The sequence below is a fragment of the Heteronotia binoei genome, chromosome 9 (genome assembly GCF_032191835.1).
Source record: "Heteronotia binoei isolate CCM8104 ecotype False Entrance Well chromosome 9, APGP_CSIRO_Hbin_v1, whole genome shotgun sequence".
Classification (NCBI taxonomy): domain Eukaryota; kingdom Metazoa; phylum Chordata; class Lepidosauria; order Squamata; family Gekkonidae; genus Heteronotia; species Heteronotia binoei.
In genome coordinates this window covers 120,984,973-120,997,518 of record NC_083231.1, presented here as the reverse complement: position 1 = coordinate 120,997,518, position 12,546 = coordinate 120,984,973, and the positions used below count along the sequence as shown (strand labels likewise).

Here is a 12,546-nt window from a genome sequence, read left to right as displayed (position 1 = left end):
GCCCCCCCCCTTTCCCCAAATCTCTGGGCACCGCATAAGACTGACTAGAACAGATGCCAACTCGCCCTTAAGCTCTGCTGGCACATGGATCTAACTACACCCCCCCCCTCTCCACCTCACATACACAGACAGCATCAAGGAGTTTAGAGTTTCAGGGTAAGAGTTTTGGGGACAAACTGGGAGTCAATTTAGTTTGATTCAGTGTAAGCTTTTGTGTGCATGCACCCTTCTTCAGACGAGGAATGAGGTACAGTGAGCAGAGCCGCATCTAGCTGGCGGGGTTTGGAATGCCAAGGGGCACAAAGCTAAAATCCAATAACGCGGGTGGCCAACGGTAGCTCTCCAGATGTTTTTTGCCTACAACTGCCATCAGCCCCAGCCATTGGCCATGCTGGCTGGGGCTGATGGGAGTTGTAGGCAAAAAACATCTGGAGAGCTACCATTGGCCACCCCTGCAATAGCAGAATAGTAAAATGAACAAATTCAGGAAACCTTTGCTCTGGGTTGCATTCGCGTGGGAAACCATAAAACAGTAACCTGTCAGAATGCGAGAATGCCTGTTAATTGGTCTATTGCTAATAAACCTGGGTCAAAATGAGGGCATTCATTCACGCTAACCTTTCTGGAGTCTCCTTGGATGCAAAAAACTCTATCCCCCATTGCCAGCGCATTGGCCACTTGTTGTAAGGACTGGCGTGTCAGATTCTCTCTGGAGTGTTCAGTTTTGGGCATCACATTTTAAGAAGGATCTAGACAAGCTGGAAGACGTCCAGAGGAGGGCGACGAAGACGGTGAAGGGTCTGGAGACCCAAGTCCTGTGAAGAAAGGTTGAAGGAGCTGGGCATGTTTGGCCTGGAGAGGAGGCGACCGAGAGGTGATAGGGTCACCATCCACAAGGACTTGAAGGGCTATCATGTAAAGGATGGGGTGGAATTGTTTTCTGTAGCCCCAGAAGGTAGGACCAGAACCAGTGGGTTGAAATGATATCGAAAGAGTTTCCGGCTCAACATTAGGAAGAACTTCCTGACTGTTAGAGCGGTTCCTCAGTGGAACAGGCTTTCTCAGGAGGTGGTGGGCTCTCCTTCCTTGGAGGTTTTTAAACAGAAGCTAGGTGGCCATCTGACAGCGAAGAAGATCCTGTGAATTTAGGGGGAGGCATTTGTGAGTTTCCTGCATTGTGCAGGGGGTTGGGCTAGATGACCGTAGAGATCCCTTCCAACTCAGGAGGTGGTGGGCTCTCCTTCCTTGGAGGTTTTTAAACAGAAGCTAGGTGGCCATCTGACAGCGAAGAAGATCCTGTGAATTTAGGGGGAGGTGTTTGTGAGTTTCCTGCATTGTGCAGGGGGTTGGACTAGATGGCCCTGGAGGTCCCTTCCAACTCAAGGATTCATTAGGAAGAACTTCCTGACCATTAGAGCGGTTCCTCAGTGGAACAGGCTTCCTCCTTGGGGGGTGGTGGGCTCTCCTTCCTTGGAGGTTTTTAAGCAGAGGCTAGATGGCAATCTGACACAATGCCCACCTGAATCTTGTCCATCTGACAGCAATGAAGATCCTATGAATTAAGGGGGGAGGTGTTTGTGAGTTTCCTGCATTGTGCAGGGGGTTGGGCTAGATGACCCTGGAGGTCCCTTCCAACTCTAGGATTCTACGATTCTTTTGCATTTGGAAATGCACACCCGTTTCACGCCCTTCACCTCGGCATGGAGACACTTGGAAAAGTGCTGTGGACGGCTGCCGGCGGGGGAGCTTAGAAAGGGGGTGCTTCTGAATTAGGGTCGCCGATCCCCAGGTGGGTAGTATCTCAAAAACAACCTATCAAGGTTATAGTGACAAAACGACTAAACTGTCTTACGAAATCGCTTTGAGCCACGATGAGAGCTGTTGCCGGCTATAAAAAATACTGAGACTCGGTGTCTATTTATGAATGTTATACTTAAGGGAACGTTATAAAATATTGAAGGAGGGAGAGAGTGGAGCGCCTTCCCGCTGGAGCGTTGTGAATCTCGTGGGAGTCGTCTCCATTGAGAAAAATAACGCAGAGCGCACCTTTGCTGGGATAAAACTTCGAAGCCGGATATTTAGTCGCCCGCCTGTACATCGGCGCTCTGCGTATCTTGTGTACTTTATTTGTAATTTGAAAATACAGAGACTGCATCCAACATGTAACGTGGGAGTGACGTGGCCTACATTTCACCGTAAAGGAACGATTTTGTAATACGGTTTAGTAATTTTGTCACTGTAACCTTGGTAGGTTGCTTTTGATGTGTTGACCTGAGTGACTTCGGCTCTTGGTATTTTAATCCCCAGGTGGGGGCAGGGGATCCCCTGGTTTGGAGGCTCTCCCCACACTTCAGGGTCAGCAGAAAGGGAGGGAAATGTCTGCTAAGCACTCCATTTTTCCCTATAGAGACTCATTCCCATAGGGTATAATGGAGAATCGACATGGATATCTGGGGCTCTGGGAGAGCTGTTTTTTGGGATAGAAGCGCCACAATTGCAGCACAGCATCCAGTGCCTCTCCTCAAAACACCCTCCAAGTTTCAAAAGGATTGGACCAGGAGGTGCAGTTCTATGAGCCCCAAATGAAGGTGCCCCTATCCTTCATTATTCCCAGTGGAGGAAAGGCATTTAAAAGGTGTGCAGTCCCTTTAAATGTGATGGCCAGAACCCCCCATTTGGAGATGAAGATATTGGATTAATATCCTGCCCCTAAAATCTGAATCTCAGAGACTCGGAGCGGCTTAAAATCTCCTTTATCTTCTCCCCCCACAACAGATACCCTGTGGGGTAGGTGGGGCTGAGAGAGCTCTGGCAGCAGCTGCCCTTTCAAGGACAACTCCTGTGAGCGCTATGACTGACCCAAGGCCATTCCAGCAGCTACAAGTGGAGGAGTGGGGAATCAGGCCCGGTTCTCCCAGATAAGAGTCCACGCACTTAACCACTACACCAAACTGACTCTCTTACAATTACTTCCCCTTCCTACCCCACAACAGACACCCTGTGAGTTGGGTGGGGCTGAGAGAGCTCTGGCAGCAGCTGCCCTTTCAAGGACAACTCCCGCGAGCGCTGTGGCTGCCCCCAAGGCCATTCCAGCAGCTGCAAGTAGAGGAGTGGGGAATCAAACCCGGTTCTCCCGGATAAGAGTCTGCACACTTAACCACAACACCAAACTGTCTGTCTCTCTGGCTTGTCACACTCTTGCTCCTGGCTTCACCCCAATGCCTCCTGGCTCCACCCCCAAAGTCTCCTGTTTCCACCCCCAGAGTCCCCAGATATTTCTTAAATTGGACTTGGCAACCCTATTCTGAATTGGAAGCTTGCCCCCCCCCCCGCACCACCTCAGATTTCCACAGCTGTGACAGAGCTGTGTCAGTTCTTACAGATGGCCTTTTTCTGTTGTGGTGGTGCTGCGTATGGGAGGGGTGGCAGCTCAGCTTCTTGAGACTGAACAAGCCGCGGAGTTGTCCGTTAGCGTTTCTGCTCTGTTTGTTTCCGGGGGAATCTCAGACTTCTCTCTGCTTGTCTGCCGCGATGCCTCTATATGGTCTAGTTTTGGACGGCTGCAGAAACTTCTCCCCGGTCTCTTCTGGGCCTTGTAGTTCAGGGCAGGGGAAAGTGCTGGGTTCCACTCAGCCCCACGTGAGGGGGCGCGCAAGGCCAGCCCTAGAAAGTCTGGCACCCTAGACAAGGCTAACTTCTAGTGCCCCCCTCCCCACTGAAAACCGATGTTCCCTTTAAGCCAGCGGTGGCCAAACTTTTTTAATGTAAGAGTTGCAAAGAATAAATGTCAGATGTTTGAGAGCCACAAAACAAACGTCAGATTTTGAGAGCCATGAGGGAGGGAGGAAGGAAGGAGGGAGGGAGGAGGGCTGTTACTGGGTCTCCCAAAGTGGGGACACATTCGGCCGGGTCTTCGGACTCTGCACTGGCTCCCAGTGATGTACCGAGTCCGGTACAAGGTGCTGGTTATTACCTTTAAAGCCCTATATGGCCTGGGACCTGCCTACCTGAAGGACCGTCTCTCCCCACATGTTCCCCAGAGAGCACTGAGGTCAGGAACACAAAATCTCCTCACTATCCCTGGGCCAAAAGAAGCCCGCTTGAAAGCCACCAGAGAAAGGGCTTTCTCCGTTATGGCCCCCACATGGTGGAACCAGCTGCCGGAAGAGGTGAGGGCCCTGCGGGACTTGGTTCAGTTCCGCAGGGCCTGTAAGACGACCCTCTTCCGGCTAGCCTACACCTAGCTGGGATGAAGACTTTATGTAATTGGCTAGCCATCTGTTGATAGGAAATTGAAGTGTTATTGGTTTTAAGGTTTTACTGTTTTATGAAATTGAAACGTACTGGTTTTTAAGGTTGTGGAGAAACGCCATTTTAGTCAGTGGTGGTGCTTCATTTGGCAGGGGTCAGTAAATCCCTCAGCAAGCTTTGTAGCCTTCCCCTCACTCCCCCCCTCCCTTCCAGAGCCAAACCAACAACGCTAGGGGGAAAATCTCCTAGAGAGGCAGGAAGTGCTGTTGTTCCTTGCATGTGTTAGGCAGGAAGAGAAGGCAGATTTGAACTGGGGCTCGAGCGAGCATGTGGTGAGTAATGGAGGCTCCTGCCTGGGAGGGCCCAGGCAGGCAGACTAAGTAAGTAATTCACAAGACAGGGCAAGTTTAGATCAGGGCCAGCCGGATGCGTTTATAATCAACTTTTCTTTGTTATGCTGTGTGCGGTACAGGTGCTGTGCTGTGCTGTGCTAATTTTGTAAATGCAACTGTTTTTGTTTTGTTTTTCTTTCCCTATTGTTTTCTCTTTTAAATAAATGTTTTTTCTGTTTTAAATACTGGCAGTCAATCTCTGTACCACATAGATCCCCAGACCGCTTTAGACCACGCTGTGTTGAGAAGGGGGCCCCGGGGAAGGGGGAAGGCATGCAGTTGGATAAGGTGCCAATCCTCCAGGGGTGCCCCAAAGAAGTGCTGAGGTCTCTGTGAAACCCAAGTGCAGGGTGGCAGAGGACCTTGAGGCCTGGCCTCACAGCTGGAGAGGGGGATTGGGAGTCCTGTTCCTCTCAATCTGAACCCCGGGACTGAGCAGGTGGTGGCAGCGCGCCCAAGGGGCAGGAGGAGAAATAGCTCCCTCCAGGAGTTGGCGACTCAATAGGGGGAGCTGACGGGACCGGGTCTGAAGGCAGAATCGGGCCGGTTCCGCCACACTGGTTTTATCTGTTTAATTATTTAATTGCTTATACCTAAAATTGTTTAATTTTATGCTTGATAAACTGTTGGAAGCCGCCCTGAGCCACTCGTGGGAAGGGCGGGATATAAGTCCCGAATAAATAAATAAAATAAATAAAAAGCGAAGAGAGAGGTGAAAAGAAAGCAACTTTAACTTTAAATACATTCTCCAAGCCACTGGCTGACTTGGCTTGAAGAAGTGCCTTCTCCACGCCCGCCAATGGGGCCGGGGGGGGGGGCGTCAAAAGCCACACAATATGTGTGAAAGAGCCACATGTGGCTCCAGAGCCGCAGTTTGGCCACCCCTGCTCTAAGCCGTGGAGTCTTGTGAGCAAAAATTCTACTTTTCGAGCTACTGGCGTGAAAGTGGTGAGCTGCTGGCTTTAAAGCTGTGAGCTGCTGCAGAAATCAGTTTGCTCTGGGGCTATTTTTTCTGAGCTAAGACAGACATGTGTGAGCCGGAGGCTAAAAAAACTGTGAGCTGCCTCACGCGAACTCAGCTTAGAGGGAACACTGCTGACAACGTCACCGAGTCACATGGGGGGGTGCCCAATTCGGTGCCCCAGAAGGCCAGCGCTCTAGGCGATCGCCTTCTTTGCCTACTGGCAGGGCAGGCCCCAGGAGCACCCCACGGGCACCTTGGTAGACAGCCGCTACCCCTCAACTCCCCATGAGATGGAGAAAGCAGAGGAAGAAGCAGAGGAGAAATCAGAGAGAGAACTCATGGGCATTCAATGAAATTGCTGAGCAGTCCGGTTGGAACGAATAAAAGGAAGTACTTCTTCACCCAAAGGGTGATTAACACGTGGAATTCACTGCCACAGGACATGGTGGCGGCTACAAGCATAGCCAGCTTTAAGAGGGGATTGGATAAAAATATGGAGGACAGGTCCATCAGTGGCTATTAGCCACAGTATATATATATGTGTGTATTTGTGTGTGTATACACACATATATTGGCCACTGTGTGACACAGAGTGTTGGACTGGATGGGCCATTGGCCTGATCCAACAGGGCTTCTCTTATGTTCTTATGTGACACAGAGTGTTGGACTGGATGGGCCACTGGCCTGATCCAGCAGGGCTTCTCTTATGTTCTTATGTGACACAGAGTGTTGGACTGGATGGGCCATTGGCCTGATTCAACAGGGCTTCCCTTATGTTCTTATGTGACACAGAGTGTTGGACTGGATGGGCCACTGGCCTGATCCAGCAGGGCTTCTCTTATGTTCTTATGTGACACAGAGTGTTGGACTGGATGGGCCATTGGCCTGATCCAACATGGCTTCTCTTATGTTCTTATGTGACACAGAGTGTTGGACTGGAGGGGCCATTGGCCTGATCCAACATGGCTTCTCTTATGTCCTTATGATCTAACTGACAACCTTTCCCAACTCTGTATCCCAAATATGGGGGACCCAGGTTATTGAGTTATTGTACAAATTGATGGTGTGGCCTCATTTGGAGTCCTGTGTACAATTCTAGCCACCACACCTCAAAAAGGATATTATAGCATTGGGAAAAGTGCAGGAAAGAGCAACTAGAATGATTCAAGGGGTGGAACACTTCCCCTATGAAGAAAGGCTGAAATGCTTGGGGCTCTTTAGCGTGGAGAAACGTCGGCTGCGGGGTGACATGAGAGAGGTTGAAAAGATAATGCATGGGATGGAGAAAGAAGAGAAAGAAGTCCTTTTCTCCCTTTCTCACAATACAAGAACTCATGAACATTCCATGAAATTGCTGAGCAGTCAGGTTAGAACAGATAAAAGGAAGTCCTTCTTCACCCAAAGGGTGATTAACACTTGGAATTCGCTGCCACAGGAGGTGGTGGCGGCTGCAAGCATAGACAGCTTCAAGAGGGGATTGGATAAGCATACGGAGCAGAGTTCCATCAGTGGCTATTAGCCACAGCGTATTGTTGGAACTCTCTGTCTGGGACAGTGATGCTCTGTGTTCTTGGTGCTTTGGGGGGCACAGTGGGAGGGCTTCTAGTGTCCTGGCCCCACTGGTAGACTTCCTGATGGCTCCTGGGTTTTTTGGCCACTGTGTGACACAGTGTTGGACTGGATGGGCCATTGGCGTGACCCAACATGGCTTCTCTTATGTTCTTATGTGACACAAAGTGTTGGACTGGATGGGCCATTGGCCTGACCCAACATGGCTTCTCTTATGTTCTTATGTGACACAGAGTGTTGGACTGGAAGGGCCATTGACCTGATCCAACATGGCTTCTCTTATGTTCTTATGTGACACAGAGTGTTGGACTGGATGGGCCACTGGCCCGATCCAACATGGCTTCTCTTATGTTCTTATTGAGTTAAATGTGAGAAAAGAATACCATTTGCCTTGGAAGCACCAAAGCTTTACATGTTATCTCCAATCCTCCGTGTTTTCCAGTTAAGGGGCTAATGCTGGTGAAGCAAATTGCAAAGGCGAACTTACTACAGAGAAAGAATTTTTACTGACAAAAATAGAAGCACAACTTGCATGACATATTCACGTAGATACATTTAACTTATTGTGAGCAGATTAGCTTACAGCTCCAGGCTCAGGTAAGAGAGAGAAGAGGAGAGGTCTTATATAGGAGGAAACAGAAGGCAAGCAAAAGGGCCCGAGAGAGTGTGGGGACAACTGCTGAAGGTACCTCGGTGAAAGAATCCTCCTAACCCTCTTCCTCCCAGAGCCTCTTGCATGCACTTGAAGTGTGCTTTCACTCATCTGAGGAATGAATGAATGAATGAATGAATGAATGAATGAATGAATGAACTTTATTACAGTCATAGACCAATATAAAAACTATAACACATCATATAAAACCCTCCTAAAATACCTAAGATAGTATAAAATACCCTCCTAAAAAAACATAAAATACAATAAAATACATAAACATTTCCCCACCTATACAATCCAAGATAACTAAAATATAATTGAACCAATTTTAAAATTCAAGTCAGTTCCAATTTATATAAATCCTTTAAATCAGAGTATATAAAAACATTTATAAACTAAAATTCCAAGAGATCATACAAGACATGCAGTTTCTTGTTTCTTAGTATGGAACTTCACAAGATAATGGCAAAATTTGGCTATCTGTCTAGAGATAGTTGGGCTTGCATCCACCAAAAGTTTCTCCAAACATGCCTCGTCCGCGTCTGCCATTGGTTTAACTACAAACGGGGAAACAAACCTATCCCTCTGTACCTGGTGGAAAGGGCATCGAAAAAACATATGAGTCATCGACTCCACCTCTCCCATAGCACAAGGACAGCATCGGTCTTCATACGGGACTTTTCTATATTTCCCTTCTAGCACCTTTGAGGGCATGGCTGCGCATCGAGCCAACGTAAAGGCTCTTCTGTGGGCTGGTACCTCCAAATAAAAAAAGTACTTGGCCGTCCTCATAACATATTTGGTCTCAGTAGCTGCTAAAAAAGAGGGGGCCTGTTCTAGATCTCTTTGTCTCTCTATATCGCAGATTCTTTGTTTGATAATACTTTTTGCTTTGGCATAGCTCTGCGCCAAGAGGTTTTCAAGTGAGAATCCTATACTTTCTAAGTTGCTTCTGACCAATTGCAGCCACCTTGGCCTATAGGGGTCTTGAGTTATTAAAGGGAAGAGGCCTTTTTTGTTTTTATGGATCCTTAGCCATTGACATGCCGAAGATAACATAATTCTGGCCTCAATTCTCATTTGCCCAGTTTCTAAACGCAAAAGGGCATTTGACACACCTGGTGGAAGCTGCAAAATGTTACGAAGAAATTTAGATTGCACTTTCTCGAGAGCCTTCAGTTTTTTAGCCGAAATGCCCAGGTTAATACCATAGAGCAATTGTGTTAACACTTTGTATTGGAACAGTTTCAGTGCTGCCGGAACATAGAAGGCCCCCTTAGAGCGAAAAAATCTCAGGATAGCGTACATTGTTTTCTCAGCTTTCTCCACCCTCATATTACAATGTTCAGTATAGGCACCTGTATTCTGAATTACCATTCCCAAATAAGTAAATTTTGTTACTTGTTCTATTTTCTTCCCTTTCATAGTCCAATACCTCTTCTTGGCTTTTTTGCCAAATGCCATCACTTTTGTTTTTTCAAAGTTTATTAGCAACCGTTCATTTTCTCAGTACTTAACAAAGCTGTCTAATGCTCTCCGCAACCCAATAGGTGTTCTAGATAACAGTACCACATCGTCTGCATATAGCAGTACTGGAAGATGGCGAAGAGCCAGCTTTGGGGGGTGAAATTTAGTATCAGTCATATGTTCCACCATATCACTGATATAGTAGTTAAATAGGATGGGGGCCAAAAGGCAACCCTGTCTTACACCCTTCTGAGTTTTTATTGGTTCTGTAAGTAATCCCTGCATATTACATCTCACTCTAAGAAATGATTCTTCATGGAGTCCACGAATAAGAAATAGCAGCCTTTTATCAATGTTAGAAGCCGCTAGTTTTTGCCACAATCGTTGCCTTGAAATGGAATCAAATGCTGCCTTTAAATCAATAAAAGCAGCATATAGAGCAGTTGTACCTCTGGCAGAGTACTTCCCAATTAGCTGTTGCAATATCAGGCAGTGCTCGATTGTCGACCTTTCTTTCCTAAATCCAGCCTGTTCCAGGGGAATAATTTCTTCATGTTCCATCCATATTTCTAGTTTTTCTAAAAGATGTCTTGTATAGATCTTACTTATTATATTTAAAAGACTTATGGGCCTATAATTGGCGGGATTATTTCGATTGCCTTTTTTAAAAATAGGGACAACTATAGCTGTCCCCCACTGCTTTGGGATTCGGCCTGTTTGATCAACATAAGTGAAAAAAGATGCCAGAAATTGTGCCCACCAATTTACATTCTCTTTAAGCATCTCAGCTGGTATGCCATCTATACCTGGAGCCTTCCTATTTTCCAGTTGCATTATATGGGCTTTTATTTCTTGCGTACTAACTGGTGGCCACTGAGGGAAGTTCTCTATGTTACCTGGAAAAGAGGGTTGGACATTGTCATCATATAAATTCTGGAAGAAAACAGTCCATGTTTCCGCCGGAATAAACATGTCCAGGGGAGAGGCTATCTTAAACCCCCCAATCTTTGTTAATTTCCAAAAAAGTGCAGAATTTTTTAGTTTTACAGCCTGTATAAGTTCCTCCCATAGTTTCCGAGTATACTCTTTCTTCTTCCTTTGAATAATGCCTTTATAGGTTTTTTTATGGCTCACTAGGGCACTTTGTGTCTCTACCTTTTTTTCTATGCCACTTCTCATAGCAAGATGATACAAACGATTTAGTTCTTTTTTTGCTTGGACACATTCAGAATCAAACCAACGTTTTGTTTTCCTATAATGCTGATGTAGTCTATTCCCTGCTGGCACAGTCATAATAGAGTAAATCTCCTGGATTATATCTTGGTAAACTATTAACTCATCTGAGGAAGCGTGCTTTCACTCAAAAGCTTAAAAGGTAAAGGCAGTCCCCTGTGCAAGCACAGAGTCGTTTCCGACTTTTACGGGGTGGTGTGCCATTGCCTTCTTCAGTCATCTACACTTTCCACCCGGCAAACTAGGTACTCATTTTACCAACCTTGGAAGCAGTGCCAGATTAAGCTCTGTGGAGGCCCCTAGGCAGTTGAAATCTTGGGGGAGGAGGCCTCGCATATTATCTCAGGGTCTGAGCGCCCAGTCACTGCCCATGGCTCCCGCTGCAGCCTTCAGGCACCTTCTTAAAAGACCTTTTTATTAAGCTTCAGAGGAGAGGCAGAGAGAGGCAAACTTGGTGATGACGCCAGCAGCAGCCGCACCAGGCAAGTCGGGCAAAGATCAGCTCAGTTGCTGGCTGGAAGGCCTGAAAGCAGGGGGAAAACCAGAGGGAGGGGGAACCCAGCCTGGGGTCCCTAAAGGTCTGCTCGGAAGGATGGAAGGCTGAGTCAACCTTGAGCTGGCTACCTGAACCCAGTTTCTGCCAGGATTGAGTTTAGGTCATGAGCAGAGCTCGGATTGCAGGACTGAAGCTTTACCATTCTGCGCCATGGGGCTCTTCTCAAAAGCTTACACCTTATGTTCTTATGTGACACAGAGTGTTGGACTGGATGGGCCATTGGCCTGATCTAACATGAATTCTCTTATGTTCTTCTGTGATACAGAGTGCTGGACTGGATGGGCCATTGGCCTGATCCAATAGGGCTTCTCTTATGTTCTTATGTGACACAGAGTGCTGGACTGGATGGGCCATTGGCATGATCCAATAGGGCTTCTCTTATGTTCTTATGTGACACAGAGTGCTGGACTGGATGGGCCATTGGCATGATCCAACATGGCTTCTCTTATGTTCTTATGTGACACAGAGTGCTGGACTGGATGGGCCATTGGCCTGATCCAACATGAATTCTCTTATGTTCTTCTGTGATACAAAGTGCTGGACTGGATGGGCCATTGGTCTGATCCAACATGGCTTCTCTTATGTTCTTATGTGACACAGAGTGTTGGACTGGATGGGCCATTGGCCTGATCCAACGGGGCTTCTCTTATGTTCTTGTGTGACACAGAGTGTTGGACTGGATGGGCCACTGGCCTGATCCAACAGGGCTTCTCCTATGTTCTTATGTGACACAGAGAGTTGGACTGGATGGGCCATTGGCCTGATCCAACGGAGCTTCTCTTATGTTCTTGTGTGACACAGAGTGTTGGACTGGATGGACCACTGGCCTGATCCAACAGGGCTTCTCTTATGTTCTCTGTATTCTTGGTGCTGGGGGCAGGGCACAGTGGGAGGGTTTTTGGAGTTCTGGCCCTACTGATGGACATCCTGATGGCACCTGGGCTTTTTGCCACTGTATGACAGTGTTGGACTGGATGGGCCATTGGCCTGATTCAACATGGCTTCTCTTATGTTCTTGTGACACAGAGTGTTGGACTGGATGGGCCACTGGCCTGATCCAACAGGGCTTCTCTTATGTTCTTATGTGACATAGAGTGTTGGACTGGATGGGCCATTGGCCTGATCCAACATGGCTTCTCTTATGTTCTTATGAGACACAGAGTGTTGGACAGTATTGTCTAAGACTGGCAGCGGCTCTCCAGGGTCTCAGGCTGAGGTTTATCACGCCTCTTTGTTCTGAGGTAACTTTAACGGTTTCTAGAACAAGTGTCATTTAAAAGATTGTGGACTTTGCCTGAATCAGCACAGCCCAACATATCTACTAAAATATCTTTCAGGTATATACAACGAATATCATCATAAAGTGGACAGTTCAATAATACATGGGAAATAGTTTCAATACACTTGGAATTACAAAGACAGTGTCTATTAGAGTACTCAATCCTGTTAAATCTACCAA

The 12,546-nt window shown here is 47.3% G+C and overlaps 1 protein-coding gene across 1 annotated transcript in view; it reads left to right on the top strand.

Moving 5' to 3' along the window:
• Window positions 1-12,546, top strand: part of ADAM33 (ADAM metallopeptidase domain 33) — a 141,674-nt gene that overhangs the window by 1,019 nt on the left and 128,109 nt on the right. The gene's annotated exons all lie outside the window — the stretch shown is intronic.